At 38.2% G+C, this 12,656-nt stretch overlaps 1 non-coding gene across 1 annotated transcript; it reads right to left on the minus strand.

Moving 5' to 3' along the window:
• Positions 1-6,912: 6,912 nt before the first annotated feature.
• On the minus strand, positions 6,913-7,014 carry LOC141523116 (U6 spliceosomal RNA). Its single transcript, XR_012478333.1, has one exon. It is a non-coding gene; the product is annotated as a U6 spliceosomal RNA (small nuclear RNA).
• Between the last annotated feature and the right edge of the window lie 5,642 nt (positions 7,015-12,656).

A 12,656-nucleotide genomic window follows, 5' to 3' on the forward strand; every position in this document is an offset into this window, starting at 1 on the left:
CATTGCTCTATCTTCTGTGCCACCTAGCTTCTTAGGCCAAAATTCCCTTTTGCTTGGCTGCCACTCTCTATATGTCGTATCCCTTTATGAGAATGTAAGTTCCTTGAGGACAAGGATATTTGTTTTTGTACTCCTCCCCCAATGCCTAGGATAGTGTCTGGCACACGATATTTAATAAATGTTTGGGGATTGATATTGTTTGGTTGATTTTTTTTTCTAGTAAATGGTATTTGCAAAGCCACTCTAATGGAAGTTCCTCAGAAATACAGCAAGGGAAGGAGCACCTTTTTTTTTTTTACTAATATTATATTGTCCTAAGAAACTAGTATCCCTGTCTTGTTGCCAGTGAAATGATGCCCAGATCAAATATTCCCATCCTGACCTCTACCCCATCCCCCTGTCTACCAATAAAGAGTGTAGAGAGTACTGTTCTCTCCCTAAACCATCAGCCCCACCTTCTCTGTTGTGTCCCAGAGCCTCTAGTTATAGATGCACAGAGATCATGCCAGATTAGAGACTGGCACTTTGATCCGTCTGCTGTCAAGGAGGTTGAGTGTGCATGGGCAGCCAGTGACTAGAAAGAAACAGCCTCCCATTCTGAACAGGAAGGAGCCACGGCAGCTGATACTCTGTGACCTGAAAATAACAATCCATTATCTCCCTGTGGCTTCTTGTTACTGTGACAGGCAAAACGCCCCCACTTTCTTGAAGTTATTCTAAACACTTAGTTCCTTGTTTAGTTTGGGTGGGATAATATTACTCCTGGATACTCTAGTACTGGAGGGTGTGGTCCTCTGGTTCTGGATTTCACAGGAACATTGGGGATTGGCCCTACTTGGGTGGCCCATTCAGGAGGAGGCTAAAAGAGAGAAGCTCATGCCATCAGGAGCCATTGTGGGGATGAGGGCAAAGGAAGGGAAAAAATAAACCTCAGATAGAACTAAAAAGAAAAAAAAAATGGAGCTGAACAAATTCTCCCATTTTGTTCCCTCTCATGAAACTGGCCAGACAGGGCTAATGTTTCTGGGAACTTGTCCTCAAATTCTTCTTTTCACCAATCATTTCTTCCCCCCCACACACACTACTGGTTTTTCAAATACATATAAATATAGTTTTCAACCTTCATTTCTGAATGATTTTGAGTTCCAAATTTTTCTCCCTCTCCTGAAGACAGCTACAGATTTTATATGTACAATCATGTTAAATGTATTTCTACATTCGTCAAGATAGGAAAGATTCGGATCAAAAGGGAAAAACCAAGAGAAAGAAAAAACAAAAAGCAAATTTTAAAAAAAGTGAAAATAGTATACTTTGATCTGTATACAGACTCCATAGTTCTTTCTCTGGATGTGTAACACATTTTCTATCACAAGTCTTTTGGAATTGTCTTGAATCACCGAATTGCTGAGAAGAGCTAAGATTATCATACATACAATGTTGCTGTTATTGAATACAAAGTTCTCTGGCTCTGCTCACTTCACTCAGCATTAATTCGTGTAGATTTTTCCAGGTTTTTTTGAAATTCTTCTGCTCATCATTTCTTAAACAAACAAAAAAATCGAAAGAACAAGTGAATGAATAAAATAAATGATATTTTTTTTAAAAAAGAAGGAAAGACCTGGCCCTGGAGTCAAGAAGTATCACTGGTTCCTTACCTTGAACCCAGTAGTACCTCCTAAAATTGTAAAGTAAATAGTTTGTCCCTGGATGCTACTTCCCCCACTTTTCCTATTTGTCATGGAAAGCCCCTTAGAAAATGGCTCCAACATATCTTTCCAAAGTGATTTTACATGACTGTTCCTGTTCCTATAATCCATGTTCCAACCAAACTATCCTAGATATACTCTGTGTGTGTGTGTGTGTGTGTGTGTATGTGTGTCTTCACACATATAATTATATATTCTTGGAATGCTCTCTCTCTTCCATTTGAATTCTTAATTTCATTCAAGACTCAACTTAAAAGACATATCCTTCAGGACTCTCCTTTCCAGGAGCAACTAGATTGTTCAGTGGATAGAGCACTCTAGAGTCAGGAGGATCTGAGTTCAAATCCAGCCTTAGACATTTAATAATTACCTAGCTGTGTGACCTTGGGCAAGTCACTTAACCCCATAGCCAAAAAAAGACCCTCCTCTGCTCCCCACCCAATTCCTACCTTTAGAGCTCTGCAGCTTCCATTACTTGAGGGTATTTCATTTTTGTCTTTGTAGCACGTAGTTGTTCTTCCTTTGTTCTCAAAGAGAATCAATAACATCACTAGGATGATGTTTGGGGTTGTTCATGAATTGGATTTAAGTGAGGAAGAACTGCACAAAAGTCATTAACCTCACTCTGTCCTCCAGAGTCACTGGAATTCAGTAACTAGATGACTGACTATGGCCTAGGAAGGTAGAGGTATTTCCTCTCCCGGGAGTACCTTATACCGTTGAAAGCACTTGTATGGTCTGTCTATATTATATATCTCGACTATAGACCCAGGTATGTAGCCTCCCCTGATAGAATGGTCCATGGGCACTAACCAAAGGCTTATTTCTTTGACTTGAATTTTAACTCCAACTCCAGAGTCTGAAAGTTCAGATGCTACCATGTCATTAAAGGAAATCACTCAGAAAATCCAGCGTACTTAGCACAGTAGTATATAATAGGTGCTTAATGAATGCTATTTGACAGGTTGAGTCTAAGATGTCAAGGATTAATGTACTATTTCTTTCAAGTTCAACACATTTAATAAGTATGTACTATGTACAGACGACTTTGTTAGCCACTGGGGCACATACAAAGAATAAAGAAGACTGAATTTTTTTTCTAGTGGAGTTCGCAGTCCAGTAGAAAGTAATGGCAGATACAGAGTTGACTTTATTTTGAAACTTTGATGTAATTCTAAGTCCCCACTCATACACTTCATTGTAGCATGGCATTGACCCTCATTTCTTGAGGCTATGCCAAGGGTCTGCATGCTCTAGTGGTTTCCATCCATCTGGAGAGAATTCAAATGTGGATCTGGCAATAGACCACTTATCAATCATTGGAGGGCCAACCCAGTTAAGTCTGAAGAGATTTCTCACCAGAAGGTTGTCTGCTGGGTGATGATTTTTTTAAAAATACACAGAAACTCAGGAAGATACTCTACTAAGGCATTCTTTTTTGTGGAGGAAGGTAGGTGTGTATTTTTGTGTGTGTCTGTGTGTGTGTGTGTGTGTGTGTGTGTGTTTATTCTTAGCACTAAAATGACAGTTGCTTGGTGTTCTGAATGAAGATACCTATCTGTTGTTTCACTGGCATGTCTATTCCCTTTAATCAACTTTTTTGTGACCTTATTTGGAGTTTTCTGGGCAGAGATACTGGAATGGTTTACTATTTCTCTTCAACTCATTTTAAAGAGGAGGAAACTGAGGCAACAGTTAAGTAAGTTGCCCAGGGACAAACAGCCAAGTGACTGAGGTTAGATTTGAATTCAGGAAGAGGAAACTTTTTGACTTCAGGCCCAGAATGCTATCCATTGCTTCATTAAACTTTTATTAAATAATAATAGTTTGTCCTTCATTTTTGAGGAAGACTACAACATCAGGGAGGTGATGCCGTGACAAGCACATGAACTGGATTTGAGTGAGGGGGATTTGTACTAAGTCACCAACTTACTAAATACTTTTGAAGTGTCAGAAATGATGAAAGGAAAGGGTGAAACAGTGCCTGCCCTCAAGGAGTAGAAGCTGTTCCAACTGGGGAGACAGCACACACATGTAATAATAGGATTTTGGAGACCAGTGTCTGGCAAAGGATAAGAGATCCTCCAGTGTCAGCAAGGAATGGCCCTGACTCAGCAATGTAGTAGGATAAGATCACAACTCATAAGTTAGTCCCTCCCATTTTTTTAGGTTTTTGCAAGGCAATGCAGCTAAGTGACTTGCCCAAGGTCACACAGCTAGGCAATTAATTGTCTGAGGCTGGATTTGAACTCAGGTCCTCCTGACTCCAGGGCCAGTACTCTATCCACTGTATCATTTAGCTACCCCACCACCTCCAATTTCTTTTTTTTCTTTTTTCTTTTTTTTAGGTTTTTGCAAGGCAAATGGGGCCACACGGCTAGGTAATTATTAAGTGTCTGAGACCGGATTTGAACCCAGGTACTCCTGACTTCAGGGCCGGTGCTTTATCCACTATGCCACCTAGCTGCCCCTACCACCTCCCATTTCTAAGGAGTATGAGCATCTAGGGTGGCTAAGTGAATAGAGTGCCAAGTGTGGAGTCAGGAAGACCTGAGTTCAAGTTTGACCCCAGATATTTACTAGCTGTGTGATCCTTTAACCTCTGTTTGCTTTGGCTTCCTCATCTGTAAAATGAGTTGGAGAAGGAAATGGCAAACTGCTCAGTATTATCTTGGTTAAGAAAACCCCAAATGGGGTCATGAAGAATCAGACATGACTAAACAACAACAATTCTTAAGGAAAATGGAGGGCAGCTAAAAAGGAGAGAAGATGAGGGAATATAAGCCAGGATGGAGGAGACTGCTGTGACCAGCAGCTCTTCAGGCTGGCCCTGAGGACTGGCAGTGCTCCAAGAAATTATAGAGGGAGAGTATCAGACATATTTGGTTACAGGTCAGGGATTATCTGATTGAGTTATCTATCTTCCAGAGTCACTGAGCAGAGGCCAGATTTGTTGAAAATTGTTCAAAGATCAAGATTGTTGATTCTTCATGCTCCTCCCCAAACAGAAAGACTGAAATAGAATCAGAAAAAGAGAGAAAAAAAAACAGAGAGATGGAGATTCAGAGAGAAAAAGATGGAAAGACAGAGAGAAAGAGACTGGGAAAGAGTCTACACTATATTACAATATATGTTCACCAGAGCAAATTTCCTCCTGGCTTGGGACTTCAGCTAAGTTTTAAAAGCTTATTGATTTATTTTTCTAACTCCTCAGAGTATGAAAAACATAGACCTCTAATTTCTAGTCCAGTGAGTTAGCATTTGGTGTGGGGAGACTGCAAGAAGCTGGGGCTGGTATGAGAAAGATGCTGATTTGACCATTTTTCCAACATCTTTCCACATCTAGTTTGAAAGGAGAACCATTCCTCAAGGGTGGGGGACAGCAGGGAGGAGGTGAGGAAGTGACTAGAGAGAAAATCAGACCTGAAAGGAAGAACTGAGAGAGTAGAGCCACCTACTCTAGGGTGGGGACCAGAAGGATGGAGTGACCAGTCTTCCTCCCTAACACTGCATCACTCATACACATACACACACATATATGTATTTATATATTCATATGTATGTCTTATGTAGTATATTTGTATATATATCCATATATATGTACAGATCTAGTCCTGATGTGAAAATGTATATATATATATATATATACATTTTCACATCAGGACTAGATCTGTGGTTTTATAAGAGACACTTGGATGAGGAAACTCCCCCAAACCATGCAGTTTGACTCTCTGCCACTTGTGATCTCAGGGGTTGCCCATAGCACTGAGAGATTAAGTGACTTCCCAAGGTCACACTTGGTTTAAGTCAGAAGCTGGACTCTAACTCAGGTATTGACTTTGAGGCCAGTTATTCATGCCTGGGCAGTTAGGTGTTTCCATTGCAGACAGCCCTAAATTGTCCCTGATTGTTGCACTGATGGAATGAGCAAGTCCATCAGAGTGGATCATCGCCCCCATGTTGCTTAAACAACTACAATTATTTTTATCATTTCTACTTTATTTTTTAATTTTTTTAACAAGCTAAAGATTTTATTTATTTTAAGTTTTACAATTTCCCCCTAATCTTACTTCCCTCCCCCCCACCCCCCCCCACAGAAGGCAATTTGCCAGTCTTTACATTGTTTCCATGATATACATTGATCAAATTGAATGTGATGAGAGAGAACTCATATCCAAATCATATCCAAATCATATCCATAAAGTAAAAAGAGACAGCAAGATCAGACAATAAGATATCAGTTTTTTTTCTAAATGAAGGTAATAGTCTCTGGTCTTTGTTCAAACTCCACAGCTCTTTCTCTGGATACAGATGATATTCTCCATCACAGACAGCCCCAAATTGTCCTTGATGGTTTCACTGATAGGATGAGTGAATCCATCAAGGTTGAACATCACTCCCATGATGCTGTTAGGGTGGACAGTGTTTTTCTGGTCCTGCTCATCTCACTCAGCATCAGTTCATGCAAATCCCTCCAGGCTTCCCTGAATTCCTGTCTCTCCTGGTTTCTAATAGAACAATAGTGAACAACAACAATTCTTAAGGAAAATGGAGGGAAGCTGAAGAGGAGAGAAAATGAGGGAACATAACCCAGGGTAGGATGCAGGACCTGGAGTCCGGAAGACTTATCTTCCTGGGTTCAAATCTGTCCTCAGACACTTATTAACTGTATGACCCTGGGCAAGTGGCTGAATCTTGTTTACCTCAGTTGCCCCATCTGTAAAATGAGCTGGATAAGGAAATGGAAAACCATTCTAGTATCTTTGTAAGAAAATCCCAAATGAGGTCATGAAGACTGAAGCGCTGGTCACAACTAAAAAAACAACACAACATTCACATTCACTGTCTCTGTTCTCAGAAGGCATTAATTTGTGTTGATGGAGGAATTTTCCTCATTAGTAATTCCCTAAACCATTGAAATTGTAGATCTGGGGGCAGCTAGGTGGCACAGTGGATAGAGCACCGGCCCTGGAGTCAGGAGTACCTGGGTTCAAATCCAGTCTCAGACATTTAATAATTACCTAGCCGTGTGGTCTTGGGCAAGCCACTTAACCCCGTTTGCCTTGCCAAAAATCTAAAAAAAAAAGAAAAGAAATTGTAGATCTGGAACAAAAATAAAATTCATCTTTTTTCCCTATAACATTCCCAGGAGAATATTAAAGGAAAGAGGAAAGGAATAGCTAGCCAGCTAGACAGACATATATAAGAAACCTTGAAACGCTTCATGAATTTGCATGTCATCCTTGCACAGGGGCATGCTAATCTCTGTATCGTTCCAATTTTAGTATATGTGCTGCAAAGGGAGCACTAAGAAACATTTAAAATAGATTCAAAATAATATCAAAAGAAAGGCATTAGCCCTGGAGGAACCTGTTTAGAAGGTGATACATGAGTCAAGTCTTTTTTTTTTTTTTAAGTTTTTTGCAAGGCAATGGGGTTAAGTGGCTTGCCCAAGGCCACACGGTTAGGTAATTATTAACTGTCTGAGGCTGGATTTGAACTCAGGTGTTCCTGACTCCAGGGCCGGTGCTCTATCCACTGTGCCACCTAGCCGCCCTATGAGTCAAGTCTTTAAGGCAAATTCCAAGAGTTGGAGGTGATTGAAAGATTTAATGAACTGATGCAAAGTGAATTAAGCAGAACCAGGGGAATGTTTGACAGAGTTATAGAAAGATTGTATGAAGATGAACTGAGGATGACTTAGCTCTTCTTAGTAACCCAATGAACCGAGGCAATCCAAAATCCCAAAGGATTTATGATAAAAAATGCTATCCACTTAAAGAAAAAAACCTGACAGTCAAATGCAGATTGAAGCAGGTTAAACTTTTTATTTTTCTTGTCTGCTATTTTTGTCTATTTTCTTTTAGAATATTACTAACGGGGCAGCTAGGTGGCACAGTGGACAGAGCATCAGCCCTGGAGTCAGGAGTATCTGAGTTTAAATGTGACCTCTTAATAATTACCTAGCCATGTGGCCTTGGGCAAGCCACTTAACCCCATTTGCCTTGCAAAAACTAAAAAAAAAAAAAAAAAAGAACATTACTAACATGGAAATATTTTTTGGATTGACTGGACATGTATAACTAGGCATATGAGATATATCTCTATCTCTATCCCTATCATCTGTCTATCTATCACTTGTTTTCTCAATGCAAGGGCAGGATGGGCAGCAGGAGGAAGAGAATTTTTTAAAATGAATGTTACATATAATTGGGGAGAAATAAAATACTAAAATCATAAAAAATAATTGAAAGAGTTGGAGGTGAGAATATAATTTGGTGATATATTTGGATAGTATGAACCTTAAAGGGGGAAATGGAGCTGAGTGATAATGGTAAAGGAGCATCTGAATATGGCAATGAATAGCAAAGAGTTTTTTCTCTCTCTCCCATTGATTTTGAAGGTATGAGAGGAAATACCACTGGTACTGGAAAGGGTAGATAGTTGAGTAGAGTCATTTAGGGAAATCCAGTTTCCTTGAGTGTCAGAAAGAAATTGGAGTGTTGAGAATGGAAGTTACAGAAATCACAGAAGGGTTGGAGTAGGTTGAGGTGGATACTAGTAAGAGAATAAGCAGCAGTGTTTGGGGAAAGAAGTTTGTCTCCTGTTCAGGATAATTGAAATTCAGAGGTTAAGAATAAGTCGGAGTTGGTCAACCCCTGGGCAATGTCTCTTCAGAATAGCAGTGGAGCATAATAACTTTGATGATGAAGATACCTGATTAGAAGGTTCAGGGTCTCAACAAGGTCCTGAGATTTCAGTACAGCTTCTTCCTATGTAGACTGGCTCTCCTCTTATAATTCTGTATAATTCCTATCTACTGTGGCACCTCACTGCCCATAAATCTTACAAATGAGGAAACTTGAGCAGAGAATTCAGAAGGGACTTGCCCCTGGTCATGGAACTGGTAAATGTCAGAGGTGGGATTTGAACCTTGGACATAGCAACCTTATATCCAGTATTTGATCTACTCATCCAAGCTAATGATGACAATATTTGTGATCTGTCATGTCTCATCTGTGAGCTCTCTTTCCTATTTCATCAAAGCTACTTTATATGCTCTGGTTTCACTTAGAGCAGAACTTCTTAACCTATTTTATATTGGGAACTCCTTTAGCAGACTAGTGAAGTCTATGGACTCCTCTCAAAATAATGTCTTTATTTTCATTAGGTAAAATTCTTAGGATTTCAAAAGAAATCAAAAGCTTCTAAAAATAAAGGTGTCATTTTTCCCCCCTTTCAAGTTAATGAATCCCAAGTTAAGAATCTCAGTTATATGGATCGCTTGCTATCTTAGGGTGGGGGGAGGGAAGGATGAGAGGGAGAAAACTTTACAAAAATGAATGTTGAAAACAATCTTTACATATAATTTGAAAAAATAAGTAATTAATAAGAATCTCAAACTTAAAGTAAGAGTGTGAATATGGATGTTATTTAATTTCTTCCACAGTGAATAAAAAAATGGATGGGAAAGCATATGTTGGCATATTCTGCATGCTGAGTGTTGTGATAAGGGCTGAGGACACTAACCCTTGCTCTCAAGAAACTTACATTTTAATGGGGAAGACAATAACTTTAGGAGATTTTAACTACTATTCAGTTGACAGAACATTGTATCTTAGGGTACAAAGGTAGTGCATCTTTTATATCATTTCCACTAATAAAAATGTAGCTATTTCTGATATTGTTTCATTTGGCAGAGCTGAGCACTTGGCAAAGTCCCTGTCAGATAGTAGGTTCTCAATAAATGTTTATTGACTGATAATGAGGACTTTCTTTTCTGGAGTTCAGTAGCAATGGCTACCAAAGAACAAAGGGCTATAGCTCCCATGGAGTATGTTGCCATATTGTATCTCAATTCCTGACATTGTATAACGATCAACTATGGCGGACTTAACTCTTCTTGGCAAAACATCCATGAACGATAATTCTAAAAGACCTACAATGGAAAATTTCCATTCACATCCAAAGAAAGAATTATGAAATCTGAATGCAAATCAAAGTATACTATCTCCACCTTTTTAAATTTGATTTTTGCTTTTCCTTTCTTGTGGTTTTTCCCTTTTTATTCTGATTCTTCTCTCATAGCGTGACTAATAGGTAAATATGTATGACATGATTGTACATGCTTAACCTATATCAGATTACTTGCTATCTTTGGGTGGGGGGAGGGAAGGGTAGAAAGGAAAAAACTTTGCAAAAATGAATGCTGTAGTTATACATGTATAACCCATATTAGATTACTCTCTGTCAAGGGAAGGGGGGGGGTAAGGAAGGGAGGGAGAAAAATGTGAAACTCAAAACCTTGCCAAAAAATGAATTGAATGTTGAAAACTATATAGATAGATAGATAGATGATAGATAGATAGATAGATAAAATTGGGAAATGTAATTAATTTATTTTTAAAAATACAAGAAATACTGCTTCCTAGAATAATGGCATCAGGGAATAATCTGGAAGCAGGACTTATTTTCTTGGGTGGAGGGTGAGGTGTGTTGCTACTCCTGGGGCTCCTGGGCCTACCTGACCAAGTACACAGTCTCACTGGTCACTTGAAAAAGATTAAAAATACAGCAATTAATATTTGTATGTGACCTCAAAATAATGTCATTTTAGAACCTTCTGCCCCCCTATTCCTGCCATTCTGATACAATCACTATGGAAACAGATAGGCTTGAGGAGCATTTCATCTTTTAGTCTTTGTGGCCAACAGAATTCATTGCTTATCCTGATTATAGCCTATCCCTATTGGGAAAGTTTATGGAGTCAGGCATTGTGCATATACTCCAAGTCTCTCCAGTTTGTTCCTTCTCCTAGGCTAGATCTATTATTCCATTATTATAAGCTTTGAGTAGTCAGAAGTTACTTCACACCAAAATGGAGCATTCCAGTAGGACTTCTGTAGAGACCACAGGTAGTTTGTGGCAATTCTCCCCATAAGGAATGACATTTTTGTAAAATGGCAGACATCAGAAAGCAAAATACTTTGTAGAAGATAGCTGCCTAATGACCCTCAAATTAACCCCCTAAACACCTGCTGGCTCCAATCATATAACCTTGGTGACAACTGCATACCAGAACTGGAATGGCAAAGAATCAGGGAAACTCAAGATTCTTCACTAAACACAAAGGAATCTTCCATGAAAATACACAGGGATTCCTTGGAGAGCACTGTGTCTATCATATAATTAGTTAAAAAAAATCCTTGACTCATTATTGAATTGTGGAGGGGAACTCTAGGTGCAGAATGTTGTTTACAAATTTCAGATTTGTTCACTGTGTTGATTGATTTTGTTTAACTCTTCCTTTGTTAAAAAGAAATGCTTGAAGTGAGTGTTGGGGTAGTATATCTAGAAATGGAAATGATGGTTTTAAATGATCAAAAGGCACTCCAAAAATGTTCATAAAAAAAAAAAAGAAACCAAGGGAGGCAGAGCTTCTGTAATTCCATTGAAAGAAAATGAGGAAATTGGAAAAGCAAATGCCCAGAAGTTAAGTTTAACATGCTTTTGGAAGATCTTAAAGACTTTATAAGTTCTCTTTTTGATAAGAGACTTAAAGGCAATCAGTTCCTTGAGATTTTTTTTTTTGTGTTTTTTGCGAAGCAATGGGGTTAAGTGACTTGCCCAAGATCACATAGCTAGGTAATTATTAAGTGTTTATTCAGATTTGAACTCAGGTTCTCCTGACTCCAGGGCTAGTTCTCTATCTACTGTACCACCTAGCCACCCCATTCTTGAGCCTTTAGGTGCTCTATCATCAAAGTAGAGAGACTTTCTTTAAGCAAACAACTTCACATACCCTTTGATAGAGTTGTAGGTGGGGAGCAGTATTAGCAAAAAGGAAAAAAAAATTCTTGAATTTTCTCTGAACAATTTTTTAGACATCAGATTTTTATTCTGTAAAATGAAAATGACAATATCCTATGTACTACATGTTTCTTGTGAGGGTTTCATGCACCATGGAACCAGGAGCCGCATAAATGTTTGTTGAACCCCTTATGAACCCTGATAAACCAACTCTCTAGTATGTGCTAAGTTCATGAATATAAATATTCATGAAAAACATACATAATTGGGAAATTTGGAAGAGGGTAGGGTTGAAAAGGAAAGATAATGTTTCTTTTGTGGGCACATATATTTTTAAGGGATATCCAATTTGAGAGGTCCAATAGAGAGTTGGTGTCATTTGAATTTAATGGATTTGTAATAAACAATGATGAATATGATAAATAAAAATAAACATGAAAAGACTTAGGTGAACTGATTAAAAAGTGAAATAAACAGAGTCAAGGAAATACTATACACAAGGACTACAAAATGAAAATAGAAAGGACACCCACAAAACAATTGAAAATAAATATAAAATTACAAAGAATAAACTTGGCTTCAAAGAAGAAATATAAGAAAACACTCTTTCCCCCCACTTTTGTAGAGATGGAAGGTTCATGGGTGTGGAACATTGCATCATAAAATTCTTTGTTATTTAGTAGGGGGAAGGGTAGGATACAGGAATTTAGACATATAAATACAACAAATACCAATAAAATTTGATTTTAAGAAAGAATATAAGTGATATATACATAAATATTTACATTTATATTCATGTTTCTATGGTGTGTTAAAGTTCACAAATCATTTTGCATACATTATTTCATTTGATCTTCACAAAACTTTGCAAAATGAAGATTATTAGCTTCATTTTACAAAAGAGGGCCCCAGAAATTAAGGGACTTGAGCAAGGTCACCCTGAGAGTGTCAAATTCAGGATTTGAACTCAGATATTCAGATTCCAGTTCACTATTTATTAGATCACATGGTGCCAAAACCTACCTTAATAAGTTAGCACTTTAAACTGTATAAAACATTGTCATCTTTAAAAAATGATTTTTGTTCATTTTTGAAGACTATGACATCAAGAAGATGATGTCATGACAAGCCCATGAATTG

This window comes from Macrotis lagotis, chromosome 4, assembly GCF_037893015.1.
Source record: "Macrotis lagotis isolate mMagLag1 chromosome 4, bilby.v1.9.chrom.fasta, whole genome shotgun sequence".
Lineage (NCBI taxonomy): Eukaryota > Metazoa > Chordata > Mammalia > Peramelemorphia > Peramelidae > Macrotis > Macrotis lagotis.